Below are 17,895 nucleotides of genomic sequence, written 5' to 3'. Positions count from 1 at the left end.
TGTCTCCTCCCATAATAGATAAACATTATCCTTATGTATCCAGAACTTAAAGTACTTAGTAGGTCAATGCAATGTTCCTGCCAAATTCATTTAATGGCTTAATGGCTTCAGCTACACTTAAAACACAGACCAAAAACCTATATAGTAGAAGCCATGAATGAAATGGAACAAATATGATAATCATCCAGGCTTGAAAAGCTACCTTTATTGCTCAGCATTATCTCCTGATGCCCAATCCACAAACTGATCTAGACAGAAACATGACACTGCAAAAACATCCAACTTCATGTTTTTGTGTCAGAGAATACAAAAGAGCTCCACAGTTTCCCACATTAGGCTTACAATGCTGCAATTGAAACTTAAAATAAACTTTCAGGTACTAACCTTGGTGTTGCCAACCTTTGGCCCCCACCAAAAGCTGATTTCAAGGCTGTCGAACACTAGATCTCAGACAGGAGGCCATTTTCTCCACATGACACTCACCCACTCTCATCTCCACTGGCAATCTGGTAATAATGAAATTAAGGGTCTTTTTAGCTCGTTACTGATGTGTTTGTTCTATATTCTAAAGGAGAAAAGGTTTCAGTCTACATAGAATAGATCTGCCAGCAACTTGGTCCACAAGATGGACAAAGCTCTTTTTAAACATTTTTGTTTAAGAAATTAATTTTGACAGAGATTCCTTACTAAACACAGACAGCTTTTTATATATTCCTTAGCATTCCCAGTGCTTTCCCATATGATGACCTCACTCCTCTTCTCATAGTCCTTATTCAACGTATATTATTAGGATGTTAATGTTCATGCATTTACATGTCTATCAGTAAATGAAATGTAATTTCTAAATATAAAGCAAATTATGCCTTGAGATGATTGTTATGGATAAAGCCACCAACATGCTTTGAAGAATCACTTCTTCTGCTCATATTGTGTAAACCAGCTAAATTAGTAAATTAACTGGCCCTCTCACTGCACTTCATATGTTCAAAGCACTTTATAAGTGTTATTAATTTAAACATTTTAACACCAGAGTGAGGTAAGTCCAGTGTGGCTCTTATCTCTCACTTTTCACACTGCAAGGGAGTGTCATGGACCAGATGTTCTCACTCACAAAGGGTAGGGTGTAAATTTGTAAGGCCTCAAGCACCACTAATAGCTGTCAGAGAAATATCAGTTTCAGAGGAGATTGTTTGCCAAGATTCTGCTGTATATAGTTGAAGCATGAGAGACAAATATATCCCTAAGACAAGAAGAATGTTTAAGGATATTGGTAGGCAAATTAAAACATTTAAATCCTGATTGCTTACCACCATCCTAAAGGCTGAAAGTATGCTCGGGTCTCAGCTTCAGTAGAGCAAGGGAAAGCTCGTGCTTAGATGCCTTGCGTGGCCCCTACCAAAATCTAGAGATGGGGAAAGGAGCACAAATCCTCATGCGTTTGGTAATGCAGTCTCATTTAATTTCTAATTTAGCTAAGTCAAAAGGTATTTCTCCATTTGATCTATATTTTTATAATGGGTTCTTTCATCCACAGGCTTTGTAAGAACAACTCTTGTTCAGTTAAGAAGAAAAAAGAAAAGGAGTTCTTGTGGCACCTTAGAGACTAACCAGTTTATTTGAGCATGAGCTTTCGTGAGCTACAGCTCACTTCATCAGATGCATAGCATATCGTGGAAACTGCAGAAGACATTATATACACACAGAGACCATGAAACAAAACTTCCTCCCACCCCACTCTCCTGCTGGTAACAGCTTATCTAAAGTGATCATCAAGTAGGGCCATTTCCAGCACAAATCCAGGTTTTCTCACCCTTCCCCCCCCACACACACATACAAACTCACTCTCCCCCCAACTAAAACCCCTCCAACGCATTATTAAGGATCTACAACCTATCCTGAAGGATGACCCAACACTCTCACAAATCTTGGGAGAAAGGCCAGTCCTTGCCTACAGACAGCCCCCCAACCTGAAGCGAATACTCACCAACAACCACATACCACACAACAGAACCACTAACCCAGGAACCTATCCTTGCAACAAAGCCCGTTGCCAACTGTGCCCACATATCTATTCAGGGGACACCATCACAGGGCCTAACAACATCAGCCACACTATCAGAGGCTCGTTCACCTGCACATCCACCAATGTGATATATGCCATCATGTGCCAGCAATGCCCCTCTGCCATGTACATTGGTCAAACTGGACAGTCTCTACGTAAAAGAATAAATGGACACAAATCAGATGTTAAGAATTATAACATTCATAAACCAGTCGGAGAACACTTCAATCTCTCTGGTCACGCAATCACAGACATGAGGGTCGCTATCTTAAAGCAAAAAAACTTCAAATCCAGACTCCAGCGAGAAACTGCTGAATTGGAATTCATTTGCAAATTGGATACTATTAATTTGGGCTTGAATAGAGACTGGGAGTGGCTAAGTCATTATGCAAGGTAGCCTATCTCCCCTTGTTTTTTTCCTACAAACCCCCCCCAAGACGTTCTGGTTAAACTTGGATTATTGCTGTGCACATTGTAAGATGAGCTATTGCCAGCAGGAGAGTGAGTTTGTGTGTGTGGTTTTTGGAGGGGGGTGTGTGTGGGGAAGGGGGGGGGGGTGTGAGAAAACCTGGATTAGTGCTGGAAATGACCCACCTTGATTATCATGCGCATTATAAAGAGAGGTTTCAAAGAGGGATGGGCTATTACCAGCAGGAGAGTGAGTTTGTATGTGTGTCTGTGGGGGGGGGGGGGGGGGAAGGGTGAGAAAACCTGGATTTGTGCTGGAAATGGCCCTCCTTGATGATCACTTTAGATAAGCTGTTACCAGCAGGAGAGTGGGGTGGGAGGAAGTTTTGTTTCATGGTCTCTGTGTGTATATAATGTCTTCTGCAGTTTCCACGATATGCTATGCATCCGATGAAGTGAGCTGTAGCTCACGAAAGCTCATGCTCAAATAAACTGGTTAGTCTCTAAGGTGCCACAAGTACTCCTTTTCTTTTTTCTTTTTACGAATACAGATTAACACGGCTGTTACTCTGAAACCTGTTCAGTTAAGGAATCTCTAAACTTGAAATAGCTCAATGTAACAGTAATACAATAATACCAATTACTGCTTAAAAATAAATTACGTGTATAATCTTCCTTCAAAATAATATTTCAACATTGTAAAAAATCTGTATTATGTTGCAAACATAGTAATGACTGGCATCAACTGAGAATGGTTGATATGGCAGATTTAGAACCCATAGGGCTACTGTAGCTGTCTCTTGCAGTTAGAGAGAGATATTTCTTGTTTAGTTTTATTGAATTACATGGCACACAGCAGTCACTGAGCATGAAGAACTGTAAGGAGTCCTGAACAAGTGGAGCTAATGAGAACTGACAGGAGACCAAAAGAAAGATGACCACAAGGCAAGAAAAATTAAAAAAAAAAAAAAAAAAAAAAAAAAAAAAAATCAGCATTTTCATTTCGATAGCACATAAAAATGTCACAGACATCAAAGAAACTCTGGAGACCCCTTTCAGCCTTCCCAGGCAATAAATAAGTTAGAAACAAAAAGGGGCAAAGGGGAGATGATGATCAAAATGACTGAGGGAGGTGGTGTTGTATACATCAAGAATATATACACTTGTTCTGAGGTGCAGAAGGTGGTGAGAGGCAGACCACATTGAAGTCTCCGGGTGAAAATAAAAAGGTGGAAAAAACAGGGGTGATGTCATGGTAGGGGGTCTACAATAGACCATCAAATCAAGAGGAGAAAATGGATAAGGCACTTCTAGAACACACAACAGAAATATCCAAAATGCAAGACCTGGTAGTAATGGGGGACTTCAACTACCCAGACATGTGTTGGAAAAGTAATATATCAAAACACAAAATGTCCAGTAAGTTCTTATAATGTGTTGGGGACAACTCTGTGTTTCAGAAGGTAGAGAAAATGACTTGGGGACAGAGATTTTTGACCTGATTCTGACTAACAGGGAGGAATTGGTTGCGAATCTGAAGGTTGAAAACAATTTGGGTGGAAGTGATAATGAAATGATAGAGTTCATAATTCTAAGAAAAGGAAAGAGTGAGAGCAGCAGAATGACAATGGACTTCAATAAAGCAGATTTTAAGAAACTCAGAGAGCTGGTAACTAAGGTCCCATAGGAAGAAAATATAAGGGGAAAAGGAGTTCAGGAGAGCTGGCAATTTCTCAAAGAGACAACATTAAAGGTGCAACAGCAAACTACCTCAATGCAAAGGAAAGATATGAAGAATAATGAGGCCAATATGGCTCCATCAGGAACTCTTTAATGACTTGAAAATCAAAAAGGAATCTTACAGAAAGAGGAAACACGGACAAACTGCTAAGGACAAGTACAGCAAAATAGCACAAACATGGAGGGACAAAATCAAAAAGCAAAGGGGCATAAAAGGCAATAAGAACAGGTTCTATAACCACTTTAGGAGCAAAAAAAACATGAAGGAAAGTGTAGGTCCTCCACTCAGAGGGAAAGAGAGCTATCAACAGATAACACGAAGAAGGCTGCGGTGTCAGAATGTCTATTTTGCTTCAATCTTCACTAAAATGGCAAATTGTGACCAGATTTTTAACACAATTAATATTAACAAGGGAGAAGGAACACAAGCCAAAATAGGGCAATAGAAGGTTGTAGACCATTTACATAGATAAGTTAGATGCATTCAAGTTGGCAGGACCTCACAAAATTCATCCTAGGATACTGAAAGAACTAGCTGAAGCAATCTTGGAACCGTTACCAATTATCTTTCAGAATACATTGAGTACAGGTGAGGTCCCGCGGAATTAGAGAAGGGCAAACATATGACCTTATCTTTAAAAAGGGGAACAAAGAGGACCTGAGGAGTTATAGATCAATCAGATGAACTTTGATACCTCAAAAGATAGCAGAACAAATGATTAAACAATCAATTTGGAAGTGCCTTGAAGATAATAGGGTTATAAGTAATAGCCACCATGGAATTGTCAAAATCTTGTCAAACCAATCTAATTTCCTTCTTCTGGCATACTGAATAGGGGAAAATGTAGCGTGATATATCTTGATTTTAGTAAAGCTTCAGATAGTCTTATAAGCAAGACTAGGAAAAGGTAACCTGGAAGAAACTACTTCAAAGTGCAAAACTAGTAGTTACCAAATGGTTCACTGTCAAGTTGGGAAGACTTATCTAGTGGGGTCCTGCAGGGTTCTGTCCTGGAATTTGTACTATTTAATATTCTCATTAATGACTTAGATAATAGAACAGAGAGTATGCTTATAAAACCTGATGATGACATCAAACTGGGAGGGGTTGTAAGCACTTCGAAGGACAGGATTAGAGTAGAAGTTGTTTGAAATAAACAAGATGAAATTCAATAAAAACAAGTGCAATGGACAAAGAAAAAATCAAATGCAAAACTACAAAATGGAAAATATCTGGGTAGGCAGTAGTACTGCTGGAAAGGATCTGGGGGTTATAGTGGATCACAAACTGAATACGAGTCAACAATGTGATGCAGTTGCAAAAAGGCTAATATTCTGGGGTGTATTAACAGAAGGATCCTATGAAAGGCCCAGACAGCAACTGTTCCGATATACTTAGCGCCTGTGAGCCCTCCACTGGAGTACTGCATCCAGTTTTGGGCACCAAACTTTAATAACATGTGGACAAACTGGAGAGTCCAGAGCAGAGCAACAAAAATTTAAAATGGTTTAGAAAACCTGACCTACAAAGAAAGGTTAAAAAATCTGGGCATCTTTAGTGTTGAGACAAGAAGGCTGAGGAAAGACCTGATAAGTCTTAAACTTTATGTGAAGATCTGTTATAAAAAAAAAAAGACAGCGATCAACTGTTCTCCAGGTCCACCAAAGGTAGGACAAGAAGTAATCAGCAAGGGAGATTTAAGTTAAACATTAGAAAAAAGTTTCCAACTATAAGAACAGTTAAGCACTGGGACAGGCGTCCAAAGGAGGTTCTGGAAACCCCATCATTGGAGTTTTTCAAGAACTGGTTTGACAACCACTATCAAGGATGGTGTAGGTCAGTGATACTCAGACCTCAGTGGTTCAGGAACCAAATTAGCAATCAACATTACCCAAAAGAGCCAGAGTAGTGTGACTCTGAAGGTCCCTTCCATTTTTATGGTTTCTATGAAAACTGAAATCTGGTGTTCCAGCTAGGACACCTGAGAACTACCTCTTTTGATCCTCCAGTCTAGGAAACCGAGGAGAAATGGAGGAAAACTCTCTCTTAAAAGGGACCCATCATCTTCCAACAGTATTACCACTACTACCATTATTATTTGTATTACTGTAGTTCCTAGGAGCCCTAATCATGGACCAGACCCCTTTGTGCTAGGAGCTGTAAAAACAAAATAAAGACAAAAAGAACGAGGAGTCCTTGTGGCACTTTAGAGACTAACAAATTTGTTTGGGCATAAGCTTTCGTGGGCTAAAACCCACTTCAACAGATGCATGGAGTGGAAAATACAGTAGCAGGTATATATACACGGTACATGAAAAGATGGGAGTTGCTTTAACAAGTGGGGACAGTCCCTATGCCAGAGTTTACAGATTAAGCAATATTTTTTTTACAGTCAGGTGGTTGCCAAGAGAGGAGATCCTGTTGTGCTTAACAATTTTGGCAGAAATCTACTACCACTAAAGTCTATCTTTCTCACCTCTTGCTCACACCATGTCTTGGTCACACATCATGTTTTGGATCCCTTTACTAGCTACCCATCTTACTGTTCACTATTATTCTTAATTTATGGCCTCATATCATTCAGTTCCAGTCTACATCTCTGATCTTATCTCCTCTCATTTTCCCATCTCACCTCTCTGTTCCCCAAGGGTGCCTCTTCCCCCCTTTGCTTCCATCCCCCTCCCAATTCCAGGACATCCCCTATGCATGAAACAACCTCCCAACTCCCTAAGCTATCATTCTCTTCTCATTAAAAACCCTAAATTTATTTCTACCATGTTGTTCTACCAGCAAGTTAAAAACAAGTAATAAAAGAACCACCAAAATGTACACCAACCTAAAGTGAGGGACCAGAGATCTTAATCATATAACTCGTCTCACTTTACACCCATCACTCCCTTTTGTTCACTGCCCTGACTTATTGCTTCATGTCTAACATACAGAATGCAAACTCTTGGAGGCAGGGATCTGTCTTTTATTTGTTCAGTAAAGCACTTACCTCGGTTTTAGATACTAGAATAAATAATTATATTTTTGTGCACCAATTGTGATAACTGCAATATAATCTGGCTATCGGCCATGAGAGTGCTGGTTGGCTCTTATGGTACATATAAATTATCTCTCAAAGAAACCTGGGCAATGGTCTGTGCTAGTGGTACTTCAGAACCAGCAACTTGTAAGAAAAAAATCCTACAAACTAAATACAAAATGACTTTCCCAGAAATATTTCTGTTTATGTGTTTCAGGGGCAGCTAGATAATTAAAGCCTTAATGCACATAGAGATGGTGGTGTAGGAAAGAGAGGGTTAATTTTAACTTAGGCACTGGGGAACCACAGGGAAGAAAAACCCATAAAAGGGATAGCCTACCCCTTCCATGGAAGGGAACAGAAAAATCTAAGGTTTTGGTGGTGATAGACTGAACTGGGTGCAGAGAGCAGGCAAGCATTTGTATAGCAACTTTGATTGGAGTATCCTGCTCTGTTTAACCAACGTTAAGCCTCACAACACACTTCTGAAAGAAGGACACATTGTTTAGGAGCAGGAAACTCACACGCAGATGGGCAAATGGCTTGTCCAAGGTCATACAGCGATGCGTGTTGCAGAGGCAAAATAGAACCCAGGAGTGGGGACTCTCAGTCCAGCACTGCACTTGCCAGTGTAACTAAATACCCGCTCGCTCGGGACAGGAGCGTAAGGACGGTGACGCTTGAGGGCAGGCAAGTGAGGTGCTGCAACCCAGATAACAGAAATTCCTCACAGGGCAATGGCCTCCCATGCCACGCAACTGGCCACTGCCAATCCCAACCTCAGGCCCCACAAGTCTCTTCCACGCTCCCATGAGGCTCCTGGGTACCTCACCACGGATATTCGCCGCTGGGGTCGCGGGGTGCCCCCAGGCACATGCGGGGGACCAGCCCCACACTGGGGAGTAAGCCGCTGGGGAGTAACGCCCTTTCCCTCCCTGCCCCCTTCGCGTCCCAAATCGCAGCCCCCTCAGAAGCTGCCCTGCCACGCGTGGGGCGGCCCCAAGAGGATGTCGGGCTGGGGTTTAGACAGGGACCCTCGTCCCCTGCCCCACGGCCTATGCCAGCATGACAATGGCCAACCCCAGGCCCGCCCCCACGGGGCCCGCGCCCGGCCGCCGGTCCCCATTCCCTGACCACACGCAGCTAGGGGGAAGCCGGGGCGCACGCCGGCACCGTTACTTTTCGGCCCGCGGGGGCGGGAGCGCGCGCGCACCTGCACACGCGGGACGGCGCGCCAGGAGTTGTTTTGTAAACAGCGGTGAAGCCCCGCCCAGCGTGCGCGCTACGGCCGCGGCTTCCCCGGCCCCGGCGGCTGCCGCCCAGGCGCTCCCCGCAGTGGCGGTCCTGGTCCCTCTCTCGGACCGCTGTGTCGGCGGCCGACCGCTTCCCTGCCCAACAGCCCCACTCTCACCTCAGCCGCTTCTGCTTTTTCCCTTCCGTACCTCGTCGGGGTCAGAGGACGCGAGACGCCTCCACTTCCTGTTCCGGGTTATGGCCCCGGAGCCTGACTCTTGCTTCCTTGCGTCCTCTATTGGTCGGCTCAGGCGGGGCCCATCGCATTTGCAGGAAGTTTCTGCTACAGTCATATTCTGTGCTTGTGAAAGGGGAAGTATTGCCTCTTAGAGGCACCCAGGGGTAGCGTGTAATTGTCCCAGGTCACTGGGCGGGGGTTTGAGCCGGTTTTGTGTTGTAGTGTTGAAAAGGAACCCCTCGATACTGAACCCAGCCCTTGTTGCTGCTGGCTTCATCTGGTAGAAGGGTTACTTCTGCAGGGGCCCTCTCTCACTAGAGAGGTGAAGAGGCACCTAATGAGATTTCCAAAGCACTTGGGGCACCTAACGCCCATCAACTTCAATAGGAGTCAGGGGCCTAGACCCAATGAAAATCCCACTAGGTTCCTATTTGCATTCTTAGATGCTTAAATACCTTTTAAAACCTGGCCCTTTCTTACAAAAAAGTTACATTCCTGCATAGCATCCAAGTCAAACATCAGTTTTTGTGTATCTTGTGTTATGTCTGGATTTATAACCATGCTAACATGGGAGATACAGTACTCGCATTTGCAATGTTTAGCCATACATTGTTTCCAACCATGATTTTATTGCGAGTCTCATGATATTTTCTGTTCTTCTTCACCCACCTCTAGAGTCAAGTGATTACATGAGAATTTCAGCTTTCTTTTAAAAAACAATTAGTTTCTAGTCCTTGTGGTTGTGGAAGGAAACTTGAAAGTGTGACCTGACTGTAGACTTAAAGGCTCAACAAATAGAAGGCAAATAAACCCCCCAAATATGTATGCTTTTGATCAATGTTTTTCAATCTCACTCATGATGTTTGGATGCTTGGGGTTGGCAATACTAAAATTTCTACTTTCTAAGAAATACGCTGAGCACTTACCCCCTAAAACACATAATTTCTTTACACCATCTGAAGAAAGACTAGGACATAAAGACATTTCTGTCAATCAACAAAGAGCTTGTTTTTCATTAAGTATCATATCTGCCCCATCAAACCTTATCGCAAAGATGAAGGTCCCATTTTGACTTAATGGCTGAATTATAGCTAAGACTGTTCATGTTATATGGAAGAGCATGAATGGTTAAAAATAGTAAACTCAATGCTTAGCTGATGTTCTATTTATTTTAACCTTTAGGGTTTTTTAATTCATTTCATACTCCTTTGAGTGACCAGCTATTGCATCTTTCCCCCTTGCAGTCTCTTCCTGGCATTGGGTCAATATTTTTAGTGTGTGTCCTCATATTTTATGGTAGTACGGCCAAATGCAAACAATGTCAAAGCCCAAGCCTTTACCTATGAAGACATCTGTCAAGGCTGATTCCCCACTCTGGCACTTCGAGTGCAGAAGGTGGGGGGCCCAGAAGGATCCTAAAAATTAATACTGGCCACTCCAGGCTTGTATTAAACTCCCAAAGTTACAGCTTCTCTCTGACCTTGGATGGGTAGATGCTGCCGCCAACCAAATGCAAAACCCCTTGGAATCCAGGAAGGCATACTTGGGATTTCTTTCCTGTGTGGTACCCTCAAGCCTTTTCACCCCCGGGAAAGAACTGAGAGAGAAAACAAAGGAAATTAGCTGTTTCCCCCAGCTAATTAAACAACATATGCACAAATCTCGAGGTAGGACACCAAAAATCCAATCCTGTTCTTAAAAAAGGTAAATTGTATTAAAAACAAAAAGAAAGAAAATACATCTGGAACTTGGGCCTTTGCTAGATTTAAAAAACCCAATTACAAAAATTAATCAAGTATAACCTTCTTGAGGTCCAGCTTAAAGGTTACAAGCAAAACAAAAAGCATTTGCAAAAAGAAAAGGCGTACTTGTTTCACCTTAGAGACTAACCAATTTATTTGAGCATAAGCTTTCGTGAGCTACAGCTCACTTCATCGGATGCTTATGCTCAAATAAATTGGTTAGTCTCTAAGGTGCCACCAAGTACTCCTTTTCTTTTTGCGAATACAGACTAACACGGCTGCTACTCTGAAAAAAGCATTTGGGGTTAGCACAGAGGAATCCACAAGCCAATCAGAAATAAACCTAATCACGTCTTTCTAGACATTTTCTGATTTATGAGTAGGTTTTAGGTATGATCTGATAATTTCCATACCTGACAAAAAGCTTTTTACAGCATAGTCCCAGCCTTGTCTTTGCTCTGTCCCCTCTCTCTGGAGAACAACAACAGAACAGACAAAGGGAAGTTTTTCCCAATTTTAAAAAGTTCTAGCCTTCCCATTGGCTCTTTTGGTCAGGTGCCGACTCCTTTCCTTTTACCTGTGGACTGTTTAACCCTTGACAGGTAAAGCAAGCGGAGAACAGCTACTAAGAGGGATTTTATAGCTAACTGGCTTGCTGGGTGCCCACAAAATGGAGCTACTGCACCCCACTCCCCTTCATTTATCACAACATCTGTAAATACAGATTTGGATTCTGCAGTGTGATCCATCTAACTGCACCCTTGTGCACATGTGAAGCCACATTGAAAGTGCCATACTATGGGAAATCTTGCAGAGCAAACTTAGGAATGTATACTCAGGATTGAAGTAATACAGAAAATTATACAGTAAAATAGCATAGGACTTTTTTTTTTTAAAGGGGGATGCTTCATTGTTTTTCCTTTTACGCTAGTAGCTGACCCAGGCTGTCATAAAGTCATCTGAAAAAAAGTCAAAAATGGGTAAAAACTTAAAAAGTGGATGGTAACAGATCGTGAGTCCCAGTGATGACAGAACCTCATGATATTCTAAACAAAAAGAGCTCCCAACCATGCTTGTAGCTGTTCCCATCACTTCATACTGACTCAAAAGACATTCTCAGGTTTCAGAGCGACACACGGAGTGACAATCCTAGAATCATATTGTATAGATATACATGCACATGCACGTATATATATGAGCAGCAAAAGTGGAAGAAAATGCTAGGATGTATGAAGATTTGGATGGAAAATAATACTGAAAAACATTGCAACACCATTATATAAATCACTGGTATAACCTCACCCTAAGTACTGAGTTCAGATCTGGCCACCCCAGCTGAAAAAATATGTAACAGAAATAGGGATGGAAAGAAGGATGATGAAAATCGGAGGTGTGGAAAAGATTCATATAATGGGAACTGTTTGGTCGGAGAGGAAATATTATAGAGAAATATAAAATAATGAATGGTAAAGAGAAGGAAAAGCAGGCATTCCTATATACCCTTACTTACACAATACAAGAATAAGGGAACATTCAATGAAATATTGAAAAGCATTAAAGCAACAAATTTAAATCAATTTTACACCACATATAGTTAACCTATGGAGCTTACTGCCTATTGATTCTAAGAACTCAGCAGGATTCAGAAAAGTCTCAGGACAGCAGACAATGGTTAAAAGAAAGAAAAGCGATACAAACCTGATACAACCTTGTTTCCATTTTTAACTTGTTTTAACTCAGCTGTGTTTTACTATGTTCCACTAGAGGGCTATCTGATCACCTGTATTCTTACGTACAAAGTTAGTACCCTGTAAGAGGTGGGGCAATTTCTTACTTTGTTTTCATAGGTAGAATATTGTTAATCTTGGCCCAAGTCAAAAGAAAGAGTTAATTATTACATGTATTCTTAATTTGAAATTGTTACTAAATTTGTTCAAATTGTCCCATATACTGCCACAATACAGAGCTTTTTAAAGCAAAGCTTATCTAGCCCAAACCTGTGATCACAGACACAATTATAATTGTGTTGTGTTTTTATTTAACTTTTTTTTCAGTCACACTACAGCATCAGCTGGAGAGCCAGCCCTAACTTTTAATCTCCTTTGGTGAATTAACCTCTTCAGAGAACTCCAAAGATGTAATTATGTGGGGTCAATGCAAATATTGCAGTTGATTTAAGGGGGAAATTGGAACTGGGCCTCAAAATAGGTAAGCATCCCTCCCTTCTCTCACATTCATGTTGGTTGTTCTGAATCATACAGTAAAAGCTGTGTTATCCAGCAGTTTACCAACCGGAAAGCTCTAGAAACCAGCATTTCTGATATCCATTAAAAGTCCAGTTGGTGTGGGGCTGGCAGGCTCCCTATCTGGCTCCGTGTGGCTTCCCAAAAGTGGCAACATGTCCCTGCTGCTCCTAGACAGAGGAACGGCCAAGGGGGCTCCGTGCGCTGCCCCTACCCCCTGGCTCCGCAGCTCCCATTGGCCTGGAACCATAGCCAATGGGAGCTGCAAGGGTGGCACCTATGGGCGGAGGCAGCGTGCAGAGCCGCCTGGCTGTGCCTCCACCTAGGAGCAGCAGGGACATGTCGCCTCTTCCAGAGAGTCACCCGAGGTGAGCACCACCCAGATCCGGCACCCCGAAACCCCTCCTGTGTCCCAATACCCTGCCCCGAGACCCTCCTGCACCCAAACTCCCTCCCAGAGCCTGTTCCCTGCACCCCAACCCCCAGTCCTGAGCCCCCCTCCTGCACCCAAACTCCCTCCCTCCATTGGTAAGTATAACTCTTAGTTAACTGGAATTTTAATGGTCCCTCCCATCCCCCCAACATGCCGAATAACAAAGCTTTTACTGTATTATGTTTCTTATTGTTTCTAGAGTAAATGTCACGAAATTTTCCTCACATCTGAAGCCAAGCCAGCTCTTTTACTCTCTGTTATCTTGTGAGTAATTTTGAAGCAAAAAACAAAATTTCCCCCTCAAGAAAAAAGCAGGAATAGAGAAGTTCTGTTTTTTCTCCAACAACAAAACTTAATTACAGGATAAAAATGCTGATAAGCCAAACTACTAGCCTTTGTAAGAGAAAAGACATTTTTCATTTAGAAAATGTAGGGACTTTTGCACCTGGGCAAACCGGAAGATGGTGAAAAGAACTTTTGAACAAAAATCTATTTATTTGACTGGTAGTTTTCAGCATTTCCCCTGCTGTTCAAAGAAACTACTGTATGAACTTGACCTCTTGATTTTTGATTCTGCAATAAAGTCATAAACCTCTGTCATATCATAGGTTGGTATTGTATTTAGGATCCTGGACTGGGGCTCAGAAGATCTGAGTTCATTTTCTGGCTTCCACACAGGCTGTGTGACTTTGGTCAAGTTCACTTAATCTGTGCATCAGTTTTTTCCCCCCCTGTAAAAGGAGGATAATTGCACTTTCCTACCTCACAAGGGTGTATTGAGTGAAGTACTGCAGTAGTGGGGGCCATGTAACTAGAGAGAAGTATCAAATAACTTAGTCATGTAACAGTCAATTGCCTTGGAAACATTTGAGATGTCAAAATGGTCCAATCCTGTGGGCAGAATTCTCATTTACTTCACAACTGGGTCCAAAATCAGCATTATAAATTCCCTGCAGAATAAAATGCAGATATAGAAGACTGACGAAGAAGTTTAAAAAAATTTGATGTATTCCTCACCCTCATCCAATTTCTGGTCATTATTTTTCAGACTTTTGTTTTCTTCAGTCCTCTTTGCAGCCTGGCAAATGTCATGAAAGTTTACCAGGTTAAACTCAAGATCTATTCATCAGTATTTTGCCATGATGATTTGGCGGGGGAGTGGAATTCTATTAAAAAATTGGGATAGGCAAATGTTGAATCAAATTTTTCAAGATAAACCATCGTACTTCAGGATCAAACATTTTCTTCCCTGTACTGATCACTCTTAAGCAAAGATTTTAAATATATTTATTGAATTTATTGAATCCATTGGTTGTCTCATGTGACTAATTTTGGAACATGAGGTCTTTCTCCAGTAGATCCCTGTTTTAAATCAGGACTGTGTCAACAGAGGGCTGAGCTTAATCTCTGATGGCTGTCCAGTGGCCTGAGTGAAATGTATTGGCAGTTTCAGCCCACTTTCTCGATAGTATGCAGTTTGTACACAGCTGCCCCGAGAGGGAAGGTATTCAGAATCTTTCATATAGCACTCAAATAATATGGCTATTGGCTACTTACTGTGATGTTGTCATCCATGTTATTGGACAGTCAAATCACATGAATGGATAGTCAACATTCAAAAGCTTTAGCCTCCATTTAGACTTTGTACTGAGAACATGAGAGAGGAGTGGAGCACAGCATGGGAGTCTCTTCATCCAGCAAAAGTGGAGTTCAGATTGTGCAAAGCCACAATTTCTTATGGCAACTCAATATTAAGCTCTTTTGCATGTAGAGGACAGATGTCCAAACCCACAAAAAACCTTCCTAGCACTCCATCCTTTGTCATTTTCCACTCAAATCATTTCAGCAATATCATCTTTAAAAAGATGGAAGTAAATTTCTTGTTGTAGGAAGTAAGCAAAAGCCTAATGGAAAGAAATTGTCTCAAGTAAAATTGTCCTCCATTTTGCTTATTTTGCTTTATGCTCCATTTTGCTCGCTTTGAATTAGTAAGAAGAAATTGTTCTGCATTTATTCTTTACTGATTGTGTTATTGATTGTTTTTAGAAGGATAGAAGTTTATAGCTGTAATTGCCTTATTTACTGTTTGATGTGAGTGAAGAATGTATGGTAATTAATTGAGAACGGACAGCTAGGCCAGATGGTCAAGAAGGGAGTGGAGGAGTCGAGAGCCACCAACTTTCACCTGCATGACAAATTGACGACCCTAAAGCAAAGGCATACACCCCAAGGCCAAGATAAAGAGTGAAGCAAGAGGGACGAGATGGGAAACAACTGCAGATAACTCCCAGTAACAACCCAAATAATGCTGATGGAATCAACCTTGAACAGCTCCAGTGTAACACAGCAAGTTCCAGAGGACTTGTATGGGAACTTATTACTATAAAAGAAGGATGTATTGTCATGGGACTTTTGGTTCGCTCTGCATCAACATCGGAGCTTCGAACACGTTCGACAGAGCCCAGCTCCCCATCCCTCGGGTGTAGTTTCAGCTGGCCACTAGAACTGACCGAGCAACACTAAGGACTGGTAACTATAAGATCCAGCTGCAGAACCTTTTGTGTGTGTGTATGTGAATGGAAGCATATTCTGATTTTAATGCTTAAATTGTACTCTCAATAAATGCAGTGTATTGCCTTATCCCCTTTAAAAGATTCCATGTGCTTCTTATAAGCATAACAAGGAGACTGGTAGTATACTCCCAGCCTAGAGCAGAAGTTGATAAGTTTAGAGACAGCTACTTAAATAGTGTGTACAGGAAATGTTCGCATCCTAGACTCTTTATCCATGTGAAATGACCCTACTGGGAGCTGAATTTAAGGCATGCAGTCAGATTATTGATATGTTCTTAAAAAATAGTAAGGGATTGATTGGAACCTTTGTCCCTTTTGGTATGTCTTGAGTGGAATTAGAGCTGACAAAGTACTGGAGTGACCTGTATTGGACAGAGAATTTCAAGGGTTTTCCCTGAATTGGAGAAATGTCTATCAGAATGCAGCTTACTTCCTGCATGACATTAAGCTGAACAACAACAAATCATATTGATTTCTTCCATCCTCAGTGCATTGCATATGCTTCCCCATTTAGCTGTTTGGTATGAAAGATAAAAACTTCCCCAAAGATTTCTTGTCATACAAAGGGGGCCAAATCCTGGAGTCCTTATTCAGACAAAACTTTTCAGACTCAGTGGAAAGAAGTAAGAACTGAATACAATTTAAGAAAGAACTTCAGCCATCATTTACCATGATCTCTTGATAAGAAGCATGGAGTGCAATTCTGCTCTCAGTCTAGTCATTCTAAATGTAATACTTGTCCATAGAAGTCAATGCATTTACTCCTGATTCACAGCAGCATAGCTGAGGAACAGAATTGTAATTTACTTATACTCCTCTCATCTATGTGCCTGCTGCGGTCCATGGTGGGCTAATTCTCTGCTGATATATACTGGCATAGCTTCAGTGACTTTAGTGGATCCATGCCACTTCACACCAGCTGAAAAAGATTACTAATACGTATTGAGGCTTCCATGTAGGAGGAGTGCAGATTGGTGAAATACTTGGTGAAACAATTGTAGTTGGCATGCCCATTTGCTAATTCTTGATATCTCCATGGTTCTTTCTGAAACTACTTTTCCGTACACCAGTATCCCACTGCATTGGTGGAGGCAGAACCCCCATTGTGTGAAAAGCATTCTTACTAGACCACGATCTTGTCAGCTTGGTTATTTGTATTCATTAGATAACAACAGTTAGTCTCTGATATTTGACAAAATACCAGAGAAGTAGTTTATTACATGCATAAGTTCAAGAATCTTGGACTGAACAGTGATTGGATTGCCAGTCACAGAGTGATTCTGGCATCTCGTTCCTATTTTGCTATTATACTACTAAAGAATGGAAATATCTGTGATCTGAAAGGTCTGTATTGAAACCATTTCCAAATATTTGTGAACACTGAAAAAAATCATAAACATCAATGAAAAATTCATGGGAAACTGGACATTTCTCACAAGTAACTTTTCCATGTCATAATCTGTCATTGCCCGATGCACCCTTTTCTTTCCCTCTCATCTAAGTTGCATGCTAAAATTGATGATTTAACTGAATAGAGCAGGCCATGAATTCATTCCCTGAGGTGGCAGAGATTTAACTAAGAGCAGAGCCGGTCATGAACTATGCCACCTATTATATTTTAGATTAGTTGTTCTTTTATAGTAATGTCTGTGGAAAAATCTTAAATATATTTTATTAAAATCATCTGAGGGATTTAGTTTAGCCACATAATCTTCCGTTCATTTTATTGAAAAATATTTTTTGTCTGTATTACTGTAGTGCCTAGGAGCTGTTGTGCTAACTTCAAGGGAATAAGTAGCCCCAGAGAGTCAAAGGTGTTAATGTGACCCCGTCTCTGTACAACACTAAACAGTTAAATATGGTTTTGAGTAGAGACCTCTACTTGTTTAGTCCTTTGACAAACATACCATTAAAAATCCTTTTAATCTTTTTATTAAAGATACGGAAAAGGGGCAGAACAATTAAAGCACTTGAAATGAAAAGTATTAAGGCTTTCATTTTAACAATAGCCTTTATTTCCTTTTGCTGTCTGACAGCCTTTGAGATGGTAATAACTCTCCTTTTGGGGGGGAAAGAAGTTAGGTGAAGTGGGCGGAGCTGTTAAAGTTCTATCCCATTCCCTTGAAAACAGAACAAAAGAAGCATGCACATGGGGGGAGAGAAAAGAAGAGCAAAGATTGAAAACACAGGTTCC

At 41.3% G+C, this 17,895-nt stretch overlaps 1 protein-coding gene across 1 annotated transcript in view; it reads right to left on the bottom strand.

The window, feature by feature from the left end:
- The window catches only part of ZDBF2 (zinc finger DBF-type containing 2), a 28,312-nt gene extending 19,588 nt beyond the window's left edge, over window positions 1-8,724 (bottom strand). The window contains exons 1-2 of the mRNA XM_074968006.1: window positions 8,651-8,724; window positions 385-506 (exon numbers count right to left, since the gene is read on the bottom strand). The gene's annotated coding sequence lies outside the window, so the exon portion shown is untranslated. The remainder of the gene's footprint in view (window positions 1-384; window positions 507-8,650) is intronic.
- Window positions 8,725-17,895: the final 9,171 nt, after the last annotated feature.

The sequence above is a fragment of the Natator depressus genome, chromosome 11 (genome assembly GCF_965152275.1).
Source record: "Natator depressus isolate rNatDep1 chromosome 11, rNatDep2.hap1, whole genome shotgun sequence".
NCBI lineage: Eukaryota > Metazoa > Chordata > Testudines > Cheloniidae > Natator > Natator depressus.
This window is presented reverse-complemented; position numbering and strand designations above follow the sequence as displayed.